This window comes from Bactrocera tryoni, chromosome 4 (genome assembly GCF_016617805.1).
Source record: "Bactrocera tryoni isolate S06 chromosome 4, CSIRO_BtryS06_freeze2, whole genome shotgun sequence".
Classification (NCBI taxonomy): domain Eukaryota; kingdom Metazoa; phylum Arthropoda; class Insecta; order Diptera; family Tephritidae; genus Bactrocera; species Bactrocera tryoni.
The window spans coordinates 33,144,473-33,171,417 of NC_052502.1; the positions used below are offsets into that span (position 1 = coordinate 33,144,473).

The 26,945-nt window shown below is 36.2% G+C and overlaps 1 protein-coding gene across 1 annotated transcript in view; it reads right to left on the reverse strand.

Moving 5' to 3' along the window:
* LOC120776014 (protein misato) overlaps positions 1-26,945 on the reverse strand; it is a 117,120-nt gene that overhangs the window by 37,131 nt on the left and 53,044 nt on the right. The window contains exon 5 of the mRNA XM_040106459.1: positions 17,301-17,343. The gene's annotated coding sequence lies outside the window, so the exon portion shown is untranslated. The remainder of the gene's footprint in view (positions 1-17,300; positions 17,344-26,945) is intronic.

Genomic DNA, 26,945 nt, shown 5'->3' on the forward strand with positions numbered 1-26,945 from the left:
TTAAAGAAGAAGAAAAAGATATAACTACATATATAGCTTCATACTGCCTGTGTCTGACTTATGTTTACGTGTTGCAACGAACCTTTAAGTGAACAAAACTATTACACTTTGTAGCAACATGTTGGGAGCTTAAAACATTTGAATAACGGTACAATCAAATAATAGAATGTTTTCGTTACGTCACAGTTAACAAAATGGACAAAAATTACCACAAAACAAATGTTTTTTTCTTCTTGTTTACCCCGTCACAGCCGATCGCCTGCATGTATAACGTTATGGACGCCTTCATGTGTGACCAACTAACTAATGAGACGTGTCAGTTAACGTTGCTCGTTCATATTTCACATTTATTGCTTACATTTAGTTATTTTTACCGAAATACATGTTGCAACACACTCGTTTATTGACACATTTAATGCAGACACATTAATAAGGCCGGCACGACCAAGCGCCACACTACAGATCACCAACATTTAGCATTGATTGACATGGATGAATGAAATGGATGAACGGGTGTATGGCAGGACAATGACTGGTCACTTAGTTCGATGGCAATATGTTCAGTACAACTAAAACTTCGACCACAATGCGTTCAATATCGATTGCAAGTGCCCATTGCAGTAATTTAGGCTGATTGAGTGGCATTTATGCTGACGTGCAACGCCCTGCCTAGAACCTATGGCTGACTGTTGGCCTATTGCCCTGCGCGTTTGGGCTTTTCTGCATATGTCGAGCACATATCAAATCTTGTATGTGTTAACGATTTCACCATCATTCAAGCATGCAGTCATGCCATTGTCTAAACGCCATTACAGACCAATGACGATGATGATAATGATTATGAATGTCATTTTTCGCGTCCGATTAGTTAATATATATGCACTTGCACATGTATTTGGAATATTTTGATAATTGCATCAAATATCTACAGTGCATTTCGATTGGTAGACACCTACATATAAAAAAGCCTCTCCAGACATTCATCGTTAAACATCAACGCACAGAATTTTTTTAGCATTTGATCAATAATTCGGAAAATGTCTCTTTATTTTGTGAGCATCAGGGAAAAGTTTCGGGAAAAGTAAGACTCTTTGACCCACCCCAGTGCATAGTTTGATTGCATGAGCTTGTCAATATGGATTGGTGCATTTACATCTGCACTTCGCTTGTCTAACTGCACTCTTTCGCGTTTAAAAGGCTCTGGCTGTCAGAGTGATTTTAAGTGTTGTAATAATTTTTTAATAGACTGTCAATTTCCTGTGGTGTTGAAGAACAATTCGTGTCCGTGGAACCATTTTCCAAGGCTCGTGGTTTATTGAAAAAGAAATACATATGGAAAAAGTAATATATGTTGATGGCGACACCGATCTATACTTCCCTAAAAATGTTACTCAGAACCCCGTTTTTATCAACGGCAGGAGCCATGTCAAACAATCAATTCGTCAAGTATTAGAAGAGTAACGAATCGAACGACTCTTTTTGGTGAAAATGTTATAACTTTTTAGTAAGCCTTGTTTTCGAGCAACGTCCATGGCTTATACTTACAATAAACAGTTATAATTTATTTCAAAACTCAGATTTAAAAAGGTCGAAAAAAATGCGAATGCAAAACTTTGTATAGAAAAACAATCGCAAATATCTGTCGAAGGTTTTTTGGCGACGTAACACTCTGACCAAAGAGCAGTGACCAAGGTTTATGAGCAGATAAATGGCGAATCGATCAAGACCATTACAAGCTATTAATTGCGTTTAACAGGTTTATTATATGGAATCTCACTTAGCAAAGCGAATATGCAACCTTCGTCTAATTAAACCCAATTAATAGGTCGAAAAGTGAGAACCTGGTTTAGGTGAATAAGGATTTTACGTAGACATATGAGGGCACAGACAGTTAGAGCTTTTTCACTTAGGTAATCGAAATCGAAAAGGATTATGATATAACTACTTTAAACATTTGTGAGTCTTGAAGACACATAGACAACATGAAGAAACAACCAAATAATATTAAAAAGGATTGTGATAGAATTATTTTAATCGACAAATAGACCGCATGAAGAAACTACTAACTGTACAAGATATATGTATGCCAGTTTCAAAAATGTAAGTAGAGGAATGTCGGGGAGGAACTATGCGCGTAGAAATGCTATAAAGACAAGAGCGAAAAGAGTTCAACGCCTTTTCTTATCATATACCATGGATTATGATAGGGTAACGAAATAATTAATACCACTAAGAAAACCTCGAAATTTGTACAACTATTTTGACAACTTGCTTCGATAAAGTGTGCAAGAAGACGCTTTGAATAGCTAAGAGCATCATTCTGCCTACTCATCCTTCGAAGGAACCAATAACAGTTAACGATGATATAGATTGAATGAAAATTACGACTCCTGAATAACTGAGAGCTATAGTTCATCTAGACTTTAGAACCTAGAGTTAAAACTGCATTCGTATAGACACAAACAGTTCACGATGAGCGACCAAATTAAAATTTTTTTGGACTTGAAACTGCTGATTACCGATTACAATTCATAATTAGAGAGATTGAATCAATGTAATGGCTTCTAGCACTATTGAATAGCTATGCTAACCTTCGCTTAATTAAATCTAACTTGAAATAAATTCAGAGTGCTAATCAAAATGAGCTGGCACCCAATATATTTCGTCCTAAAATTTTTACAAACATACAAAATTAACTCCGGAAGCATTTTTGCTTTAAAACTTAATGGAAAATACTTTAAATGCGGAATAAACATAAAATTGCAATGATTAAATCAGCACATAGCCAAATATATATTTATGCATGTATGTAGTATGTATAATTGTGGGACTTGAGCAACAATTGCAGTTGAAATGTGGCGGCAACATAGTTTTCAAGGAATTTCTTGCATGAGATTTCTTTGCAACAAAATTCACACCAACAAAGTCCTTCAGACACACACACACAGGCATAAGAAGCGCACGAGTGAAATATATTTGTTTACCAACGAGCTGAAAACGAGCGACAGCAAGCAATGCGAGCAGCAGCAGCGCCTGACAGCGATACAAAACTTGGGACGTCAGCTAAACTTTGTCGGCAAAGAGTTGACTCCAGGTTCAAAGGGGCAAAGAAATGGCCAGTAAAAGAGCATGGGAATATGTATGAACATACCATATGTACATACATATATACATACATATGTACATGTATGTTTGTATTTGCGTTATTCCCTGTGTATGCAACTTTTTTCCAAGTTTGTGGAGTTTTGGCATTTTATTGAAATTTCGTATAAGCGCCAACAAAAACCCACAATTTGCACTGTTTTTGTTGTAAGGCCACTGTGCATGCCTTTCTAGTTTGTCCTGTGCCACGAATGCTTTGAGTTCATACCAGCGTATGTTGTTGGCTGACAATGAGTCTCGGCCTGTTTGCCAGTCATTTCAATTGAATGGTTTTCCAGTTTTTGTTTTTATTTTTTGGTTGACGCAACGCACAACGACGCAGGCGAACTTTTTGAATAAAAATGAAATTTTCAACTTCTTTTAACACTTTTGACTGTTAGTTGGTGTTGTTGGCATGAATACTTCACCCACAAGTCTGCCACGAGCAATAGATACTCCCATTGGTGTTGACTCACAACAAAAGTTCTACCTTGAAGAAAGCTATAAAGTACGGTGAATTGAACACCGGCTGACTGAGGTGGAAACTAATGCGCCCCGAAGTACTTGAGAAACTTACGATACTGAAAAAGTCGCGTATGTATGTACTCGTACATATGTACTTATATGCAACTGACTCAATGGTTTTGCGATATATGTAGCTTAGAAGAGACATACATATTTTTGAATTATAATTTGGGGTTTCCCCTCTTAAAATAAAATACATAAAAAAATGTTATGATCTCTTTTTTCATGTTTACCCGATGTTAATGTTATTTGTAACTGTATGATTCATACCACTGAAGTTTTACCTCTCATTACTACCGGATGACTGTTTTCAGAACAGATATCATGCGTAGGGAACGAGAAACCTATCTGTTCGATCATATCTCTTCGAGTGGCTCAATTTCATGTGATAAATACGGAATATGGTTTAGGTACAGACACAAGTTCGAAGGTGAAAAACTAAACTGTAACGAGGTCCATCCATTTTTACTGGTGCTTAACGGGAATCACAGTCAATTAACTGATTGCTTAAGAGATTTCTTGCGGTCAGGTGCCTTACTTGCATTGCGCAAATCATCATTCCACAATGCGTGGCTGGGATAGTGCTTAATATTGAACTAATCTACATACTATTGTAACCCAAGGTATCTTTCACAAAAATTTGGAGAAAATAGTTCAAGTTTCAGAAAAAAGTAACACATATACAGCTTTTCATCTGATAGTGAAGCGTCAGCATGAGTAATGAGTCCGCACAATAGAGACTTAAATGTCCAGTCCTTCCCACGAAGTAATACTTAGCCAATGGTTTCGTGGGAGAATCTTGAGTTACCGGATTAAAGTTCAGCATTCCGGCGTTCGATGCTTTCCCCCACTATAAAAAATAAAAAAAAAAGAATTTTTGCATCGAAGTAAATATCTTTGTCAATTTAATATGTAGATAGAGCGGATAATCAGCGGATATTACTACCCGTTCATGTTTGTTAAAAGAAATTTCGGTAGCTGCAGCTCTCAACTATTCAAATTTGTTAGATGTTTACAATATATAAAAGGAGGAAGTCGCACGGTGCCATATCAGGTAAATACGGGGAATGGTTAATGGTTAAACTGTGATTTGTGAGATGTTCAAATCCATTTCCATGAATTTCAGTGATGATTTCGGCTGATTTTTGATGAATTCACGCACTGTTTCGATGGAAACGTTGAAACGTTTCGGTAAAAGTTTTACCAATTTTAAAACAAAATTTAATGTAGGCTCTTTGTTCGAAGCTCATTCTCGCACCGATAACATAAACATACTGACACTTAAAAGGCAATAACTTCAGTTCCAATCGATGAAATGTTATGTTACAATCGATAAAGACAGCAGATTCTAACGCACCATCGACATATAGAGATTCAAAAAGTCCTGTTTACTTTGAAACGCTCCTTGTATTTAAGACTTGAAAATGAAGCTCGTGATCTCGAGAACATTTAGTTTCAACAAGACGGCGCCACTTCTACAAACATCGCATAAATCAAGGGATTTATTGAGACAACACTTCGGTGAGCAGATAATTTCACGTTTTGGGCCGTTCGATTGGCTATCAAGTACGTGTGATATCAAACGATTCTTTCGTATGATAATAAGCATTCCCCATTAATTTTTGAAAATACTAAGTTTTTTCTTTAAAAAAGTATGGAACCTCGAAATGGATCACGCCTTATATTGTATATTTTAGCTTCGGATGCAAATCATGTATTTTATGATGAAATCAATAGATAGCTGTATGGACACACTATTAAAATATCAAAGCTTTTGAAGGCATTGTCCACTGGTGGTAGCAGAGAAAAATATGCTTCAGCTTAATATTCTGGATCCATGGGTACACTTGCGTAAAACTCTGCGAACTCCACCAAGATCGTTCACAAGTGGCTTGTTCTAATAACATTCCTGAAGATACTACATATGTAACTCGAGTTAAAGTTCGATTCTAATCATTGCTTTCCAATCTCATCTTATTACGCAAAGGAAGAACTCTTCTACTACAAGTAAATACTAGCTAAACCTTTATTATTTCTTTCTTATTCAAGACTTAACGAATAAAATTTATCTGTGCAGACATTGAAACAACTTTAAAATGCATATATCTAGTCACAACTGATGTCTTCTACTTACAACTATGCTTCTAACAGCAACACGATCTTGAAAATTAACATTAGAGAAGTGGTCTCTTTGAATAACATCTGCTCAACACCTAACGAAACGAAACACTTTCGGTGACAAATTGGGAATTGTTTTACAAGAACACAAAAAAAATGTGATGAATACATCACTTAACGGCTTCATGCTCTCACATAACAATCACCCCAGCTCAAGTAAGGCAATGAATTAAATTTTGCGGAAAATATCGGTGAGAAAAGCTTAAATGAAATTGAAACAAGAGAAAATAAAACAATGGATTAATAACGGCTTACATCATGTTAATTTTAATAACAATAAAGCGTAATAAATTTTTAGTAGTCACAAAAGAAACGAAGGAGCTGCGGATGGGAGGTAAAAGAGTAGACGGCGAAAAGCCAACAAAAGGAAGGATAGCGTCAACACGGTCAGCTGACCACGAAATCATTAATAAGTGGAATTACATATGCTCGCGTGTGTGTGTATGTGTGTCTGTCAGAAATATCAGTTTGTTCTGCACTACAGATGGTCACATATATATGTATATGTATATAAACACATTTAAATATTATGGTGTTCCTTATTTTCCAAGTTGATTTTTTTCCCTAAAGTTTCAGTTGTTGTCCTTAAAAAGGATCGATTTATTTTCAATTAATACCTTGGCTAAATCAAGTTTCTTTTCCTTTGTATACAGCATGGAATTTTTTGATATTTTGCATAAAGAAAGTAGCCATGAAAAAATTATATTCTTGTACAAAAGTGTGTGCCCTACAAAAAAAGGTATGAATAAGTTTTTCCATGAAACTACTGGTTTAAAAGTTATACGCAGTTAAATCCCTTCATCAAATATACTGCTGTCATACAGTATACCATGCCGTATGAGCAACACAGAATTAATAATTTCCTTGCATGAACGCTCAAGTCTTTTGATGCATAACTGCAACTGCGTATAACTTTTAAAGGCATGTTACTATAGAAAAATAATCGATTAAGAGCTAAATTTGTATTGGAAAATTTTGTTTTCAAAGTATTAGGTGAATTTAGTTTGGAGTTAAAATATTGGGTAGTCGAAAAAGGATTTTCGTATTATTAATAGATGTCGTTGCAGTCGTACATCTCCAGTGCTACCAATCAATATGGTGTCATACCATACTGTGTTGGAAAGGTGAGACTTTAAGCTTCATTTAACCAAAAGAAAATTAAATTCGGGGAAGTTGAAAAAAATGTGTAACTGTTCAAAAATTAGTGAACATAATGAAGAAATTGACCAGATTTTGAAATTTTTTTATAAAAAGGGAAGAATACCACGCAAGCCACCAATGAAATTTGCGAAGTTCACGGAGACGATGTTGTATCAGTTCGTGTAGTACAACAATGGTCGCTCGCTTCCGTTCTGGAAATTTCGATGTGAAAGACCTCGCTCTGGTCGACCTATCGTTGAAAAGTTGATGAAATTATGGAAAAGATTGACCAGGACCATCACATAAGCAGCCATGACATCGCTAAGAAACTTAACATTCAACATCAAACGGTTTTGAACAATTTAAAAAAGGCTGACTACAAAAAGAAGCACGATATTAAGATACCACATGAATTGTCTGTGAAAAATTTTAATGGGCCGAATCAACATCTGCGCTTCTTTGCTGAAACGAAATGAAATCGAACCATTTCTCAAGCGAATGGTAACAGGAGACGAAAAGTGGATCAAATACGACAATAATGTGCGAAAAAAACCACGGTCCAAGCGTGGTGAAGCTCAACAAATGGTCGCAAAGCGTCAAAGTTAATGGAATGTGAAAATTACTTGTCGCCGAGAAACCAAAAAAGTTTTACACTGAAGGAATAATGTCTCCAGCGGAAAAATGGCAAAAAGTGGTCGACTAAAATGGTACATAATTTGTTCATTAAAGTTTATAACAAATACAAAAAAATAAGTTCAAGTTTGATTAGAAATACGAAAATACTTTTTCGACTACCCTATATAATACTCGGTAGCAATTGGTTGCAAGAGTATAACAATAAGGCCTTTTTTGTAAAGTGCTAATTTTTTGTTGGAAAATTCAAATTTGTAGGTAACTTGGTTTGAAGATAAAATATTTAAGGCAAAAGGTTAACACATTTCAAGTCAAATACGTAGAATAAAATGCTTATTCACATAGGATCGCGTTTTTTATGCGAAAACTGAAACTTCATGGGGCATTTCCCAAAAAAATCTTCTTCGGAAATAACGGACACCCTAATAATATACATATGTACATACTCGTATACGAAAACGACCAGACAGCAGACAAGTGGCTACTATGTACTATTGTACGGCGTGTAAAAACTTAAGCACACCTACATACACATATGCAATGTATACGAAATATAGTTTGCTATGAACATATGTGTAAGCTCATACAGATGTTTGCACGCAAACTGTTGTTATTTTCACGCCGTCACTGTGATTTAAAATTGTTATTGTAGTGTTCACAGTTGGTTAAATTTGTGAAAAATTACCCCTCCATCGATTGAGGGGTGAAGGAGTGTAAAGCGAAACGCAGCGCAGGCTGTAAGAAGCCAAGAGCAAAATGTGTAAGGGCAGCACGTGAGCACGCATACACTCACACATACATACATATATACATATGTGTATATTTGCAAGCATTGTAGCATGTAAATACAATATGGTATTTATTTTACAATCATCTTTCGTATTGTGTGAAAGTGCGGGCGCTGATGAACATTAAAAATGATTATTATTAAAAAGCAAAAAGACTACCTTTTAAGTGCGGCTCCATTCCGGTCAGTCAGGCAGGCAACTCATAAATATAATTACATCGACATCGAATAATGTTGGTGATTTTATCATTTGCGTGTATGTGTCTTTACTTGGGCTCTTATATGATATAGTTCTGGTTGTTGCTGTTTTAATTTTGTAATTTTTACATAAGCAAATACTTTTCAATTTTTTTGTAAAGTTTTTTAATAAAACTAATAATTTTGCATTTCTTTTTGCCTGAAAATGTGATATATTGAAGAATACGTCTAATTGTAGGTAACACGCTATTCTCACTGATATTGCAAATAAACTGTTGCCTACATACAGGAAGATAATGAATAACAACAGCAGAAATAATAAAGCCGTCTTTGCCGAAAGCGTGTCCCAAAGACAAAGAATAAAGAAATATTTAGTAAAAAAAATGAACTTTTTCGGGTTTAGGCATTTTAAAGACTAGCACCCAATATTACTATGTATACTAGTTGCTGTGGCACATTTTGTAGATTAATAATTGATTTAATTTAAAAAAAATCATAACTAAAAAATTATTCCATGAAATTTATGCTAACATTTTCGATTTTGGCATACCAAAAGTGGCAAGAAAAAGCTTCTAACACCACAGTCGCAAAATGACTGTATACCACGTACGTCGCTTTTTATACATATTTCAGGATTGGGCAACACTAGTGTTGCAATATGGCAACTCACAATTTATCATAAAGTTTGACATTTTTGAAGATATGCCTACTCAGAACGTTTTTACATTCGAGCGCTGTTTGTGTTATTTACAGTAACTTAAAATAGTCTTCAGTTGGGGCACTTTTTTTGGCACCTTCGAAGACAGCACATAACTCCATTATTTTTCAATATTTTTGTTAAAAAAGAATCTTAAAATATAGCTGAAAATATACCTTATCATGTCCAAAGAAGTTCGAAACATTCAATCGCGTACTTTCTTTTAAAAAAGAGTGCTTGGATGAACTCAATTTATGACGATGAAGCTACACCAAGGACCACTGTTTATTGATGGTATGGTGAAACCAATCGAGGTCGTAGATCACTCCAAGACGAATTACGTAGAGGTCGTCAAAAAACCAGTTCTTTTTCTGGACACTATTGATGATGTGAACTAATATTGTCAGATCGTCATGTGACCTATCGTGAGATTGAGACAACTATGGATTATTGGGACTAGCATACATTTAATATTGCATGAACATTTAACTGTAAAAAAAATTTTTACGTTGGATCCCACACAATGTGTGAATCGCTCATAAAACACGCTCGGCTCGTGTCAATTGGTCGAGAGAAATGTTAACAAAATACAATAGTGGTGCTTCGAAACACGTCTATGACATCGTGGTGACAGGTGATGAATAGCACATTTACGCGTGTGAGGCCGAAAGTAAACAGCCTATATGGGTGTTTCAAGATGAGCCGAATCCAACAAAAGTTGTTCTTGCACGAAGCACTTTCAAGCAAATAGTTGCCTTTTTTTTGGGAAAATTGGACATATCGCAACAATACCACTGGAACAACGCCAAACAGAAAATCCTAAGTGGTACGCAATCATTTGTTTGCCAGTGATCTTTCAAGAAATCAGAAAAACCAACCGGCGAAGACGGAACACTCTTCACCACGCCAATGTTAACTCTTACACATCGACTAAAATAACTGCATTTTCGAGCACTCAAAACATCGATTTGATGAGTCAACAACCTTGTCACCGAATGACTTCTTTTTATGCCCGTTCGTAAAAAATAAACTAAGAAGCCAACGGTTTTCGACACCTGAAGAGGCGGTTGATGCGTTCAGAAGCATGTTTTGGAAATACATACCTTAATCAGTGGCGAAATTGCTTCGAAAATTCGTTTAAACTCATGTAAAAGTGTATAGATCTTAATGCAGAATAATTTGAAAAACAATACAGCGATTTTCCGTGCTTAAAATATGTGTTTGTTCTCGAAGCCCGAAAAATAAAAAAAATAAAAGACAACCTACGTAGTGTGGTTGACCACTCAGTTTGCAAAATTTTGAATTCTCTTGATCCTGAACCCTTCCTTCGTTCATTACCTGGCAAATATATATGTATAAGAAGGTAATGTATAAAAGTTGGTTGGTTCAACCTTTTCAAGAAATATTACTCACCAACTCTAAAAACATCGTTTTCCGAAAAACGCCTTTAAAGTTTTGGTATTACACAAAATTAGAAATGTCTTAAAAATACGCTTACATCTTAGAAACTTATTTTTGGAGAATTTTAAATTAAAAAAATTGTTTTTTTGTTTTTGACAAGTCGATATAGCCAATTACGTAAAACTTAATAATTATTAAAATGGTTGAGGACCACGCTACGGAGTCGATCACTCATATGCAGTGAGTAAATCTGTATGTAAACAGCAAAGATAAGACTTAACGAATAATTTTCAAAAACGAAAAAAAAATCAGAGAAAAGGAAATATTTCGCTACTTGAACTTCAACATATTTAAAAATTCAACCATTTTGAAGTAACTAAGGTTACACAAACCTTTTATAAATAGCACAAAAATCAACATTTGATACTACACAAAATTATTTTTTACATTATTTTCGGGCTTCTAAGATGCTAAAAGCCTGTCTGAAAAGCGCGAACGCTTAAAATGATAAACGGCCACAATTTTCAGTTCTTCGAATATACATAAATTTACTGCTTATTTTCTTAATTTGCTTGCCTGCTTTTTGCCACAGCCAAGAGAATTAGCACTTCATTAACGCCTTATCAACTTAAAGCTTGGGCTAATGCGCTGGCGCATGTAAATGGCGATGCTTTCATCTTTTAATTCATGATTGCCTTGCCATCTTTCAACGCTTGTTGCAGCTTCAGCTTCTTTGTGTGCTTATTTTGTCGCTTTAACTAAGATCACTGCAGTCTACAATTTGCATACATTGAGATGATTTTATCTTCGAAAGAAGCGCATATTTGCATTTTACTGCAAGCAGCAAGGAAGCGTGGCGTTTATGCGGGGAAATGCGTAAGCCTAGGCAACAATGCTTAAGCTATTGCTGCTATAAATATGCAATAGGCGAGTATTTGCACTTAGAACATTCGTTGCAAAAATAAAAATAATAAATTTTTTGAAATTAATTTAAAAATGTGTATTTAAAATATAGCTTATCTAACTTCTTAACTAATAAGATAGATTTATATTAGGTCTACAACTTTGCTTCCGCCGTTTTCCAATAGTCTCTAGGGTCAAGCACTGGTCGATTAAATCGATTAAATCGTTTTATATCGATCTTGGACATTTGTGTCAACACTAACCCTACAAAATATTTGTAGAGATCTGTTTGCATCCAAAATTTATTCTGAACTGAAAATGTCACTTTTCGAGCCGAATTCTCGACATTTGCGGGAAATGGGGTTGAGGCTCATCGAATGCTTTCGAATACGTATGGTGAGGTATTATGAAGTCGAAGACCGGCATGGTGGTGGAAGGGAGATTTTCGAAGATGCTGAATTGGAAGCATTACTCGACCAAGATGCGTTTCAAACCCAAGTGGAATTGGCCGAATCGTTGCAAGTGACACAGCAAGTCGTATGAAAACGCCTCAAAGCCATGGGGATGATTCAGAAACAAGGAAACTGGGTTCCTTACGACTTGAAACCAAGAGATGTCGAACGGCGCTTCTTTGCATGTGAACAGCTGCTTCAAAGGCACAACCGAAAGGGATTTTTACATCGCATTGTAACTGGCGACGAAAAATGGGTCCACTACGATAATCCTAAGCGAAGAAAGTCATGGGGAAAGCCTGGACATGCCTTCACGTCGACAGCAAAACCGAACATGCACGGCGCCAAGGTCTTGCTCTGCATTTGGTGGTTATGAGCTGCTAAAGCCAAGTGAAACCATCACAGGAGATAGATACCAAACGCAATTGATGCGTTTGAGTCGAGCACTAAAAGAAAAACGGCCACAGTACGAGGAAAGACACGATAGAGTCATTCTCCAACATGACAATGTTCGGCCTCACGTCGCAAAGGTGGTCAAAAAATATTTGGAGACGCTGAAATGGGAGATCTTACCCCACCCGCCGTATTCTCCAGACGTTGCGCCATCTGACTACCACTTGCTCCGATCGATGACACACGGTCTAGCTAACGAGTACATCAGTTCTTATGAAGAAGTCAAAAATTGGATTGATACTGATCGACTCGAAAGATGAGGAGTTCTTTCGTCACGGAATACGCATGCTGTCAGAGAGATGGTCAAAATAATAACATTTTTGTAACCGTTTTTATACAATAAAACCTTAAATTTAGAAAAAAAAACGGCGGAAGCAAAGTTGTAGACCAATACTAAGATATTTTTTTACTAACAGTATTTACTAACAGTATAGAATCACATAGAGGTCTAAGGGGACACAGTTCAGCACAACGCGCCTCTATTTAAAAGAAAGAATTAATCAAAGCTATGCTAGCAAATGAAAAATGGAAATGGGGGCTATAACGTCAGAGCTGCCGGGCTTATTTATGTTTAACGTATTACTACCCAAATGGACAAACAGATCAGTAAAAAAAAAAATTCACAATTTTTACATTAATTTCAAAGTTTTATTTAGCCTAGTTAAAATTATCCAATTTTGGTCAAATATGCTTCGCTTTGTTCGATAACTTGCTAGCATTTTAAATTTCATTTTCGTAGAAAGTGGATGTTTCATTGCCTAACCATGAAGAAGTTCGAATAGCAATTACCCGTCTGAAGAACAATAAAGCGGCGGGCCCCGATAGATTGACGACCGAGCTATTCAAATATGGCGGCGAAGAACTGCACGCCTAACGATTGGAATTGAAATGTGCGCTGCCCAATCCCCACAATCTAGCCCACTATCGTGGGATAAGCCTCCTCAACATCGCATATAAGGTGCTTACTGTGTGAAAGATTAAAGTCCACCGTCAACAAACTGATTAGACTTTATCAGTGTTGCTTTAGGCCTTGGAAATCGACAACTGACCAGATATTCACCATCCAAATCTTGGAAAAGACGCACCACCTCTTAGTCGATTTCAAAACTGCCTTTGACAGCACGTAAAAGAGCTGCCTTTATGGCGCTAGGTCTGAATTTGGTATCGCCGCTGTGGATCGGGAAGGACCTCTCCGAGCCGGTCGATACCAAACGAGGTTTCAGACAAAGCGACTGCCGTTCGTGTGACTTCTTCAATTCAATGGAGAAAATAATTCGAGCTGCAGAACTAAACTTCTATAAGAGTGTACAGCTGCTGGTGCACGCCGATGATTTTGATATCGTTGGCCACAACAACCAGGCTGTTAGTTCTGCTTTCTCCAGAATGGAGCGAAGCAAATAGATCTGGTGGTGAACGAGGGTAAGACGAAATATCTCCTATCATATTCAATTTAATGCGGTCTCTGGATTTCGTTCGAATTATGAATAACCATAATTACGAATTTATGAATTTTTGTTCTTTTTTCTGAACAAATTTTTGATTTGGTTTTATTTTTATAGGAAATTTAAATATTTCGGTCCTTTATTATTACGTATTTCATAATTGTAAGTGGTGTTTATATTAATATACTTTTGTTTTATTTTACTCTCGCAACAATGTTGCTAAGGAGAGTATTATAGTTTTGTTCACATTAACGGTTGTTTGGGCATATCTGGACGTAATTTTTTTGGAAAAGTGGGCGTGGCCCCGCCCCTTACTAAGTTTTTTGTACATATCTCAGAAACTACTACAGCTATGTCAACCAAATTCTATAAAGTCGTTTCCTTCAGGCATTTCCATATACAGTTCAAAAATGGAAGAAATCGGATAATAACCACGGCCACCTCCCTGATGACATGTACGAAATATTGGGTGAAATCGGTTCACAACCACGCCTTCTTCCAATATAACGCTATTTTGAATTCTATCTGATGCCTTCTCTGTATACATTAGGAACCAATGATGATAGCGGAACAAAACTTTACACAAATACGGTATTTGAAAAATATGTAAATGACGGATAATGAAATCTCGATTATCACTTTATCATGCGAGAGTATAAAATGTTCGGTGACACCCGAACTTAGCCCTTCCTTACTTGTTTTCGATACAATTTGCCATTTTCAACTTTGTAAATTCTTAAAATTTCAATGAAATTGCAAAATTTCACATTTGAATTTTAATTCTTGAAGAATTGCCTATTTTCCAAGGCAAATAAATGTGTTTACACATAATTCTTTGTACAAACAGAAAAAATCTCTGCCAAAGGTGTATGCCAATAATCAGCATAATCATGCAGGATAACAAGCGTCTGTCTGAATAAAATAAAATAATAAAAGGAATGCACCCACACACACACAAGAGTTAACAGTGCAGAATAGCAGCCTTTTGAGCGCAAATCGACACACTTTTAAAAATGTTGCTGTAAGTATGTCTATAATATATGTATGTATGTATGTAATATGTGCAATGCAAATAAAAGCAAATACGATTTGTCTGTTTATGAGCCTAGCCACACACACACACACACATGCACATCTTTTGTCTGTGCGTTAAGCCGCATTTCAGAATCTATATTTACATATATATTATGTTTTTATTGCGTCTCGTGCTTGCCACATGTTTAGAATATACGGCCTATACACACGTAATGTATGTGCGTGCATGTGTGTATGATTACAAATGTATATGTGCATTTCTATTTATTCAGACAACCATTTCTGATTCTTTATTTGCTTGTTACTGTTGTTTATTTGGTCTATACACCCGAACACCCACACTTACTTTCCTCTTCATTTATATGTATATATGTATTTACTCATTTCCTTTTTATTTGCCTTGCAGCTTGCTCTTTCTGCGGCCCTTACAGGTGAAAAATGTGGCAATTTGGCTGCATTTTATGCCTACGAAGCACGTACAAATGTACTCGAGTCATAATGATTTTAAATTTGCTGGTCTACCCATCTATTTTCGGCAGTTACACATATACACCCAAGCGCCTGTGTGTCTGAGGCAAAGCTTTGTGCGTGTGTAAAAGGTTTATTGTTTCTCAGAGATTGAGAGAATTGAAAACTTATTGTGTTTTATTGAAATATAAATATTTACTTTCAGTTAGGTCATTTACATTTGCAGGCAATTACAAAGCAAAATCTGCCGACAAATCGAAATTAAATTTTTGATGTTAATGAAAATTTCCGTTTTGAAACCAAATGCGAAGAATCAATTTATATTTGTATTATTTTATTCAGTTTTTAAAGTCAAGGCAAAAAATAAAGTTAACTTAGTGTTAGGCGTGACGAATCTAAAGAATGGTTGAGGATTTGCTCAATCGTAATGCAGAGGTATTTTTGTTAAGATAACCCTTACTAAGCTCATCGAAAAAGTAGAGTCTAGGTTAAAATTCTTAAACCTGTAAATAACCAAGTAGGAAAGGGCTAAGGGAATTGATCAATATCATATTTTATATCTAACCGAAAATATAGGTCACATAATAACTTAGTCGGAAACGTATTTTCGTATTTTGTCAATATATGTCGTTGTAGTTATATATGTATCTCCAGCGCTACCAATCAAATTGGCATCATATCATACCACATAGTGTTGAAAAGGTGAAAATTAAAAAAAAAAATAAATCCGGGAATGTTGAAAAAAAGTTGCAGCTGTTCAAAAATGAGTGAAAATAATGAACAAATTCGCTATATATTTGAAATTTTTGTATGAAAAAGGGAAGAATGTCACGCAAGCCACCAATAAAATTTGTGAAATTAACGGAAACGACGCTCTATCAGTTCGTGTAGCACAACAATGGTTCGCTCGCTTCCGTTCTGGAAATTTCGATGAAAAAGATGCACCTTGCTCTGGTCGACTTATCGTTCAAAGAGTGGCTGAAATTATAAAAAAGATTGACCAAGACCGCCACATAGGCAGCCATGACATCGCTAAGGAACTTAACATTCATCATCAACCGGTTTAGAACCATTTAAAAAAAAGGTTGGCTACAAAAAGAAGCTCGATGTTTGGGTACCACATGAGTTGTCTGTGAAAAACTTAATGGACCGAATTAACATCTGCCATATTTGCTGAAACGAAATGGAATCGAACCATTTCTGAAACGAATGGTAACAGGAGACGAAAAGTGGATCAATTACGACAATAATGTGCGAAAAAGATGATGGTCCAAGCTTGGTGAAGCTCAAGAAATGGTCGCAAAGCCAGGATTGACGCCTCGTAAGGTTATGCTGAGTGTTTGGTGGGATTGGAAAGGAATCATCCACTATATATGTATGAGCTGCTTCAGCCTGGTCGAACGATTGATTCTACACTTTCCTGTCAACAATTGATGGGATTGAAGCAAGCAATCGAAAAAAATGGCCAGAACTGATCAACAGAAAGGCTTCGTTTTCCATCAGGACAACGCTAGATCTCTTGATGACTCGGCAAACACTGGGAGAGCTTGGCTGGGAAGTTTTGATGCATCCATCATATAACCCCGACCTTGCACGATCGGACTACCATTTGTTTCGGTCAAACTCACTTAATGGATTTTGGACTTGGAAATTTATGTTCTGATTTCAAATAATTGTGGATAGCAGATTGCATACCATGCAAGGTTTACACCCTTAGTTTTTATTGGCGTTTGATATAGTATTAATTCTTTCAGAACGAAAAAAAGAGCAGTGATATGTTAACCTAACATGAAAATAATATTTCACATTTGTAATTATTAAAAACAGGTTATAGAACTTGTACTCACATTATTTCAATGATGGTTGATCAAAGTTGTATAAAAAATGTGTCTGAAAAAACATAAAATTTCATTATAGTTTTACAAAATTTCATTAAAGTTTTACAAAATTTTAACAGTTTTTGACATTATACATATACATGCATACATAAACAATAATATTTAACATTTTTTTTACTGGTGATATAACGAGTTTTTCAATAGAAGCGCTACAAACGTTATTTTTTTAATAAAACAAAAACAGTTTGGGATATCAATGAAATTCTTTATTCTCTTGAAATTCCATTATGTATGCAATTCGATTTCTTTTGCTTCACCACCGCGGTTACGCTTGCAGAAGTCCAGACGCTGTTCGATATTCGTACGAAGTTCATCAATCGTCGCTGGCTTGTTGGCATAACCCATATACTTGACGTAGCCCCACAGGAAATAGTTCAACGGTGTCAAATCGCCTGACCGAGGCGGACAATTGACTGGGCCATTTCGTGAGATAGCATGTTCACCAAACTGATTTTCAATAAATCGATTGTGACATGTGGCTGTTGATTAAAATTTTTCCGCTAGATCCTCAATTGTTGATCTGACAGGACGATTATGACGACCAAAAATAGAACGTAGCGCTCTTTAAGTTGAGGCCACTGACTCCGAATTTCGTTAGTAAATTTTAATAATTTCGACTCGTTGTTGGATTGTATATCTTTCCATAATGAAATGCAAACCTTACTGAAGAGAAATTTTGTAGCGTCGTTTTATAAAAAATCCGTTATAAGAAAAGAATTACCTAAAATATATTGCTTAGAAATTTAACCGTAGTCCCGTCAAAACTACTGAACTCAACTCTATTAGAAAACGATCAACTGAAAAATCAATTGAAAATTCTAAGCTATTCAGGAACGATATTTTTCTTTTATAAGCATTAAGGTGGTACTATATTTTACTAAATTTTATTAGGTGCGGAACTAAGTTCTCGCATTTTAAAGAAAATACAATTTTAATGTGAGAAAATGGTTACCAATGAATAATTGGAAGTTTTTCCCATCGTTAGTCACAATTTTCTGCCATACCCTTACCGTAAAATTATTATCCTGTAATGCTATCCAAAAATGATGCCATTTTTCAATGTCGTCTTGTGAATAGAACTGCTTCTAGGTCAGACCTTGTGGCATCGAACGCAATAAATAATAATCGGACAGTGCAATATCTGGGGAATATAGAGAGTGGGTTAGGACTTCCCATTTAGGAGTTTACAGATAGGTATTAACGCTTTTGGTAACGTGAGGCCAAGCGTTGTCATGCAATAGAACCACTTTTTCGTGCCTCTTCTGGTCTTGAGGTCTTACAGAATTAAACTTCCTTTTTTCTCAATCATTCCCAGCGCACGTAGTCGAATTTCAGGTTAATTTCATGATTGCCTTTAATAAATTAAATTTGCTATAATTGTGTAACTCCTAGAAAGAAACCTCGCAGACTTCACAAAGTATATAGTACATATGTATATACCATAATTGATCAGCGTGAGTTCTTTTAGCCATATGTTTCTGTTTACCTGCCTATATAATGGGTTGTCTAAAAAGTCTTGCGGCATTTTTATTGATTTTTTTTTTTATTGAAATTGAAATGAATTCTTGATGACTCATGGCCAGCTCTTGACCGATGCTACGGCTGCTACTATGCCAGTCTCTTTCGACCAATTCAGCGATTTTATCGCAATTTTCGACGACAGGCCTTCCGGTGGGTGGCGCATCTTCGACCACCTCTACACCAAAACGAAAACGTTGAAACCATCGTTGTGCGGTGGAAATGGAAACTGTATCGGGTCCATAGACTGCACAAATTTTATTGGCGGCTTGAGATGCATTTTTGCCTTTATCGTAGTAGTACTGTAAAATATGCCGTATTTTCTCTTTATTTTGCTCCATGTTTGCGACGCTATAACTCACGAACGACTTAAAAAAAACGACAATCAATCAAACACGTGTTAGCGCGTGAAATGAGCTTTCCAAAAAGGTATAGCATGACCCGATGCGACGAATAAAACTAGAACTACGCGCTTTCAGCGCCAACTAGCGAAAATACCGCAAGACTTTTTTTTACCTAATATAAGGCAACTAACCTCTCATTTTTTAGATATCGATCTGAAATTTTGTACACGTCCTTTTCTCCTTAAAAAGCTGCTTATTTGTTCGAATCGCCGATATCGGCCACCTATAGCACATGGTTGCCCTACAAACTGACCGATCAAACTGCAAACCTTACCTTATATAGAAAACTTTTTCATTTGACAAGGTATCGTCACGAAATTTGACCTGGATTATTGGGCAGCGCTGCAAACTCCGAGTAAATCGCTCAAATCAGATAATTATGGCATACAACGCCCTTTCAAACTGACTAATCAAATTGAAGATAAAAATATTGTTCCACCTTTGTATAAATCTCAGATCTAAACTGTGAATGGAGTACACTGAACTCCTAAAGTATACGAGTATTATTTATTATCAACACACATTTTTACCTAAACACTAGCTTATTCCATATCATCCCACAAAAAAGCAATAATTTGATTGCAGTCATTATCACTGGTTTTGGCCGAATTTTCAATCCTTAGATTCCTTTATAGCATAGCATAGTGTCTTTATACCATAGCAGATATTTAATAAGCGCACGTATTTCCCTTTAAAGCGTTTCAACTTTAAAATTCGCTCAAAATTTAAAGAAATGATAAACGACAGGATTCGAACCCGCGACCTCTAGAATGGTAGTCAACGTTCAAGTGACTCAATTAGAAAGCTTACAAAATACACTTTAGTATTAATTTTGACACTTGTCAGTGCAATCTCAAAACGTGTGTGCGTATATGTGTGGGAGAATTGTTATGCTGCACGAAGCATGACGACAACGGAAACCGGAAATGCAATATTCAGCATACCAATGACTAAGGAAATGCAAACTTTGCAGGTTTACGGGTTTACAGGTTTGCTGATTTGCATTAGTGTTTAGGACTACAACAAATACACACGACAAGCATCCAGACATGAAGTCATTACATATGTATATATGGTATGTAGGCGCGTTTGTGTGTTCTCGCTCACTTAACCGCCATAATATAGATAATGATAGCAATAATATGTTAATTGTTGAAATGCAAATCAATTTTGCGCTAATAAATTGCTGAGCTTGTAATACCCGAGCAATTATATGTGTAAATATGTATAAGCGTGCGTGCTGTGCAACCGCCTGCACAACTCACCGGCACACATAACCTCACTTGTAGAGAGCAATTGCCGCATAACAAACATGACACTAATTCAGTTGTAAGCAAAAGCAAAACTAAGCACAAGTAGATATATCTGCAGCTATTAGTAAGTATGTGTTGGTTCTATTTGAGTTTATGGCGATGCTTATACGCAACTATGACAAGTAGTTGTCTTGGCGTAACCTCTCTCCTGTGCCCGCGACCTTAGCTATGCATTTCTGCAGCCGCATAATGGGGCAAGATTTGTGGTGAGCGCACTGTCTGTTACAACTCTGTAGTTTCAACGCGTTTGCGGTCGCCGTTGTGTTGTGTTAATTTCATAGAATCAGCAAATTTCATTGGAAACTCTATTGTAGCTGTGCGTGTATATGTAAATATAACATTATATGAAATAAAGTACGGATTTACGGTACAATTGCAAGAAAGCTTAGGAAGGATTTTAGTTATTTTCGAGAAACCGTTGAAAAAATCTTGAAATGTCATGCAGATTGTCATAGAAGCAGCAAATCGTCAGCTTAAATCTGAATTCGCTGGCAAAGGAAAAACGACAACTGCTAATCTGCAACTAAAAAACTCGCTGCCATGAAAAAAATAAGTAGAATACCATTCACAAATAAAACAAATGTCATACAAGAACTTGATTTTGATTGGTCAGTTTGTATGGCAGCTAAATGCTAAAGTGATCTGATCGGAAAAAAAATGTTCGGAGATTGTACCGTTGCCTTGAAAAATAATCCGCGCAAAATTTCGTAAAGATATTTTGTCAAATAAAAAAGTTTTTCATACAAAAATTTGTTTTTCATAGATCAGTTTCAGTAGTAGGGCAGTTATAAGCTATAGTGGTCCGATCTGAACAATATCTTCAGAGATTGTAGCGTTGCTTCAGACACAAATTCTGTATAAAATTTAGTGAAGATATCTCATCTAGTAAACAAGTTTTTCATACAAAGACTGGATTTTGGCCGTTCAGTTTGTATGACAGCTATATGCTACAGTGGTCCGATCTGAACAATTTCTTCGGATATTGTACCACGGGATTAGACAATAATGTATGCCTAACTTCGTCAAGATATATTTTCAAAATCTTTTTATACAAGAACTTAACTTTAAACGATCGATTTGTATGCCAGCTAAATGCTATAGTTAACCGATATTGGCGATTCGGACAGCTTCTTGAAGAGAAGCAGGTATTAAAAACTTTGTTTCAAACCTCATATATCATTTTCAGGGTATAAAAATTAAAAAATAATTTGAAAAAAAAAAAATAAAATAAAAATTCACACAAAAAATTAAATAAAATTAACCACAGTACAGTATTCATTTTTTAAAATGCACGCCACGCTTCTGAGCTCGCCAAAATGACGGATTTACATTGCCAAGCATTATCATAATGAAATATGACTCGTCATATCCTCGCGAGCTGTTTATATACTTTTTTTTTGTAGGAATGTGTCAACATGAAAATAACCAAATAAAGAAAAAACAAAATAAAGAAAAAAAAAAACAAAATAAAAGAAAAAAGCGAAATATAAAGCAAAAAATAATAGCACAACACTTTTCTGCCTCAACAGCTGCCTTATAGCTTATCCATAACGAGCAGAGCAAACAATAGTGAAAGTTACTCATACGCCCCGTGTGCTGCCACCATTACTCATGTAAACGTATATAATCTTACATACACATGCAGTGAAGTGGCTGCGCTTTACGCTCACTGCTTGTTTTTTGCACGTAAAAGTGCCATAAAAGTGTCATATTCATATTCATTGCTTTTTTATTTAAGCTTGTAGTTTTTTCTCGGTCTTTCGGTATTTCCTGCCCATAGCGGCCCCGCGCTGATGTGGCTTTCCTTCTGCGGTACATAGACGCCGGTGCCGTCGTGTGGCGTAAAAGTTTTAAATTGTGACATTCGCATCACCGCAACGGATTGCAAGGACGCCGTTTTGTGGTTTGTCAGAGAATGCCAGAGAAGTGGGTGTATATAACTTTAGTAAACATTTTCACTGGCGTACCTTACTACATTTCTTTTTCTTGAACAGATAAGCTCTAGTGCTCTGTAGTATACGGAACAAGTTAATCGCACCCTAATTGCTAAACAAAATGACTTTAAAGAAACAGAGACCTCATTCACTTATGTGTAAGTTGTGGAATTTTGAATCCATTTTTATTCAAAAATAACTACTAACTAATTAAATATCTTACATTGTAACTACTTTAAAATCAACCCTTATACGAAAACAAGGGCAAAGTATGAACATATGAGAAAACAGAACATTATGATAACATTTTATAAATATATCTAACATAACGATTGATACACCTACTATGTATAAAGGATAAAATTAAGAGACGAGATCACTAAAATATAAATATAAGGAAAGTGAGAAGAAATTATATTTATATTTTGATGTTCAAATTATGGCACAAAAAAGGTAATTGGTACAATGAGTTCAAATTGGGGCGAGACGAACCGTGCTCTGAATGACCAGCAACCTCTACCGACGAGGGCTACGTCAAGGATTTGCTTTGGATTTTGAATATTTTCCTTCGAAAATGCTAAAAAATCATTTTGAAATATGTATGTTTGGAATAATAAAATTTTTAAATAAAATATTTAATTCTGTGCAGGCAATCCCCTTCGACTCAGGCCCTGTTAGCCAACATTTGAAATAGATAATCTTCAGAAAATAAAAAGAGTATTATTTCGAATTATAATAAACATTCTGCATTAAATTGGAAGTTTCTGTGTTTTTTCTTTAAAAAGTGAGGAAACCTCGAAATGGATCACCCTTGAGTATACCATAATCATAAATATCACTAAAGGGTGCCATGATAATGATAAACATTTGTTTCAACTTGATTTCATTAGTTTGTGAGATGTGAAATTTTTTCAAAAGTGGGCAGTGCCACACCCAACCAAATGCACTTTTTCAGCGAAATATTTTATAATGATTTATGTTCATATTAACGGATGTTGGCCGATTACAAAGAACCATTCGGTGTACGTTTCGTATTCGACTTCTCTAGATGAATGTTTCCAGAAAACCATTCAAATATCAAAAATAACCTTCCGATGTTGTTTGGCTGTAATTTTTTTTTTTTAATTAAAAACTTTGATTCTGCTTGTGGATTATTTTTATTTGGTTTTTTAAATTTTTGTACATCAAGTCGAGAATATATCAAGTAAATGGCGATAGGTCCTCACATTCTTGACCGATATTGTCTTTAAAAGTTGCAAGAGTCTGAGGCTTGTTGACATAAACCCGCTACTTCAAAAAGCCCTACAAAAAGAAGTCTGGAGCGGTCAAATGACTCCTCCAGCGAAAACAGCACACCATACAATAACTTTGAGCGGGTATAACGGCTCTTCGTGGGTTACACGCGGATTTTCAGTGCCCCAGAAGCATAAATTTTGCTTATTTTCGTAAACGCTAAGATAGAAATGGTCCTCATCACTAATAATTATTTTTGATGAAAAATCATCTTCCTCTTTGAGGTGATTAAGGATGGCTTGAGCGTATGTTAGACGCGATTGGCGGTCAGCAGCTAACAGCTCATGCACCGTCTGGACTTTCTACGGAAACATCTTTAAATTTTGTACCAAAATTCGCTGTAAACACCGTCGACTGATACCCATTTGCGTGGCACGTCGTCTGGTCGATGTCGACGACGCTTCCACAACATTCTTGGCAACAGCTGCAATATTCTCTGCAGAACGGCTACTCCGGGGTCTGCCACGCCTGCCAGCATCTCGTGCTGTGCCAGGCTCTTCGAGGCGAGCGGCTGTCGCAGTGTTTCACCAGTAGGCGTCGGACAGCCAGGAAATCTGCGACGAAATTCACGTTGTGTCAAAGTCACCGACCGATTATTGGTCAAATAAATAGTCACCAATAACCCGCGCTCTGGAGCAGTGTAGCGTATCATTGTTTATTTACATGTATTTCGCATGCGTTTACTACACAATTATCAAAACAGAACTGACATTCTTCTGATAGGAGGATTGCCTTTGCGCCCACTGGATAAGAAACGTGATAAAATGCATATTTTTAATATAAGCTTCTTCATAATAAACTGGTGTGAATTTTTTTCATGGAAAAAATTGTCATTTGAACTATAGAAATTGAAACTTCGTTTTTAACGCGCTTTATGACGAAAACTTAAGACTACAAGAAAGACTACCGAGTTTTGAGAAAGTGGATATCTCTAAATTTTAAGAGTTCATAGAGGTTGTGAAGGTGTTATCGTTGCCAAGTACATTTTTTGTCCTTATTAAAAAGTTTTTGTGCGGGTTAGGAACGATCGAAATGGAACTATTTCGAATATTGGTCATATTTTGGTATCCAATATGCTGAGTCGTCTGATACAATTGATATACATATAATAGTATTGGAAGAAAATGTCAAAGGAGAAACTTCAGGATATTATAATTTATCAGCAAGCGATTGGTATAAAAGATAAAGGAAATGTTCACCATCGATTCATAAAAAGCTAAGCTCATTAGATGAGAGCAATTCTTTCAGGAAGTTGACACTTCTCTTCAATTATTTAAAAGAAATTTCAGGTGAAACTTGTCGGACGGAAGTGTCTTCAGTGGAATTAAACAGATAATGGCACTATGTAGAAACACGCTCGCTACAATGACAAACTCTAAACAATCAAATATTAATTAATATAACTAAAGCAATCAATTCGAAAATCACAAGAACAGGAAAATATTGAAATTTGATTTAAAATCGAACTTTGTGCCTCCTCGTACATATAAGACCTGCTCCAACAGTATATTGAAGACACCACTACCACTCGATAAACCGGTTAAATTAGTTGTAAAATTGGCAATTGCAAATGTCAGTGCAATCGTCTAGCAGCTTGTGGCTGACGTTTTATGTGCGAGTGAGTGGCTTTAAAATTAAAATATTCATAACTTGCGCGCACTCCGACGCACGCACACTTACACACACAAATATACGCGCACAAGGATTAAAACTCCTATACGAGTAGGAATGTGTGTATATTTGGCTCCCCGAGGAAAAACTACAAAACTTGAGCCAAATAAGTAGCTGCCACAACATGTCGACAGCTGTTCGCCGACGCTGTGATATAGCTTACTTTCGTTGTGGTTGTTGTTGTACGCGCATATATTTCCCTCCGGCAACGCGGATCTCTAAGTGCATAAAAATGTGTATGTGTGCGTGTGAGCGTGGTGCGTACGCGTTTGGCTCGTAAAACAATAAAATGAAATCATGTGAGGAAATTTTTATAAGCTGCCAGTGCTTTAGCCATTTCGCCCGACAAGCAGAGTCATACGCGCATAATATTTTTGTTGGAATTTCGTGTGGCATTGAAAGCGTGAATCCGCACGCGAGCTCTCATCACCTTGCCACTGCCTTGGGGTTGGCTTTGTTTACTTCCTTGGTGGCTTGGCTTGGCTTGGCGGGTCGTTTTCGCCGCGCACAGTTATTTCACATATTTCTGCAGTATTCTTTAAGCGTCAAAGCTTTGTCAAGTTGATGCGGCTTTTAACCTTTTGGGTTTACAACTTGCGCTGTAAAGTCGTTGAGATTTAATATATTTGATATCGCAGTTCATAACCCTACACTTTTCACTTTTCAACCGGATGCGCTGTTGATGAGATTCACTGAGGTTCACGGAGTTCGCAAAAGTAAAAGTTTACGTCATAAAATTCCGCTCTTTTTGTTGGCATTAGCAATTTTCCAGTTTTCGCTGTGTGTGTGTGTGGAGGTTAAACTCCTTCTTTGTCATTTACATAGGCGGTTTGCAACAAAACCAGATAATTTATTATCTACGCAAACAATGAGCTTCGATAATCAAATGACACTTTTATTATCCTTTCCGCATCCTTTTACCGTTATTATTATTATTCATTTCACCGTCAACATATCGTTTAATGGATTTTGTGCAAACTGCGCCGTTTTTATTTATATTTATTTCATTGGGGCCCCCCTTCAATCAAATGCCAATAAATTTCGAAGCACTTTTGTGCCTTCTTGTTCTCCTTTGAATGAGAGCACGCTCCCAACAAGGGGTAAGGAAGCGAAAAGGAGGGCATCCGTAGGCACGAAGAAGGTTAGAAGTGGGCCCTTTCAGCCAGCACCCTCAAATTGGTGTGCTTATATAAAGTTATACATATGTATAACAATCAATTCCGTTTCTCAGAAATTAATGTTCTAACAGAAAAGCAATTCCTTTCATTATTTAAGTAGCTTTTTTTAGTTTTTGGCATATGAGCGTTTACACTGTAAAGCAATATGCAAAAATAATTTAAATACTTTTATGGAAATTATTTACATTGAGCAAAGAAATTAGTCAAAAATAAGATTCTAAGAGAGTAAATTTCTGTAGTACTCGTATATGCTGTTCTCAAACGTCTTTTACGCACTTCACAA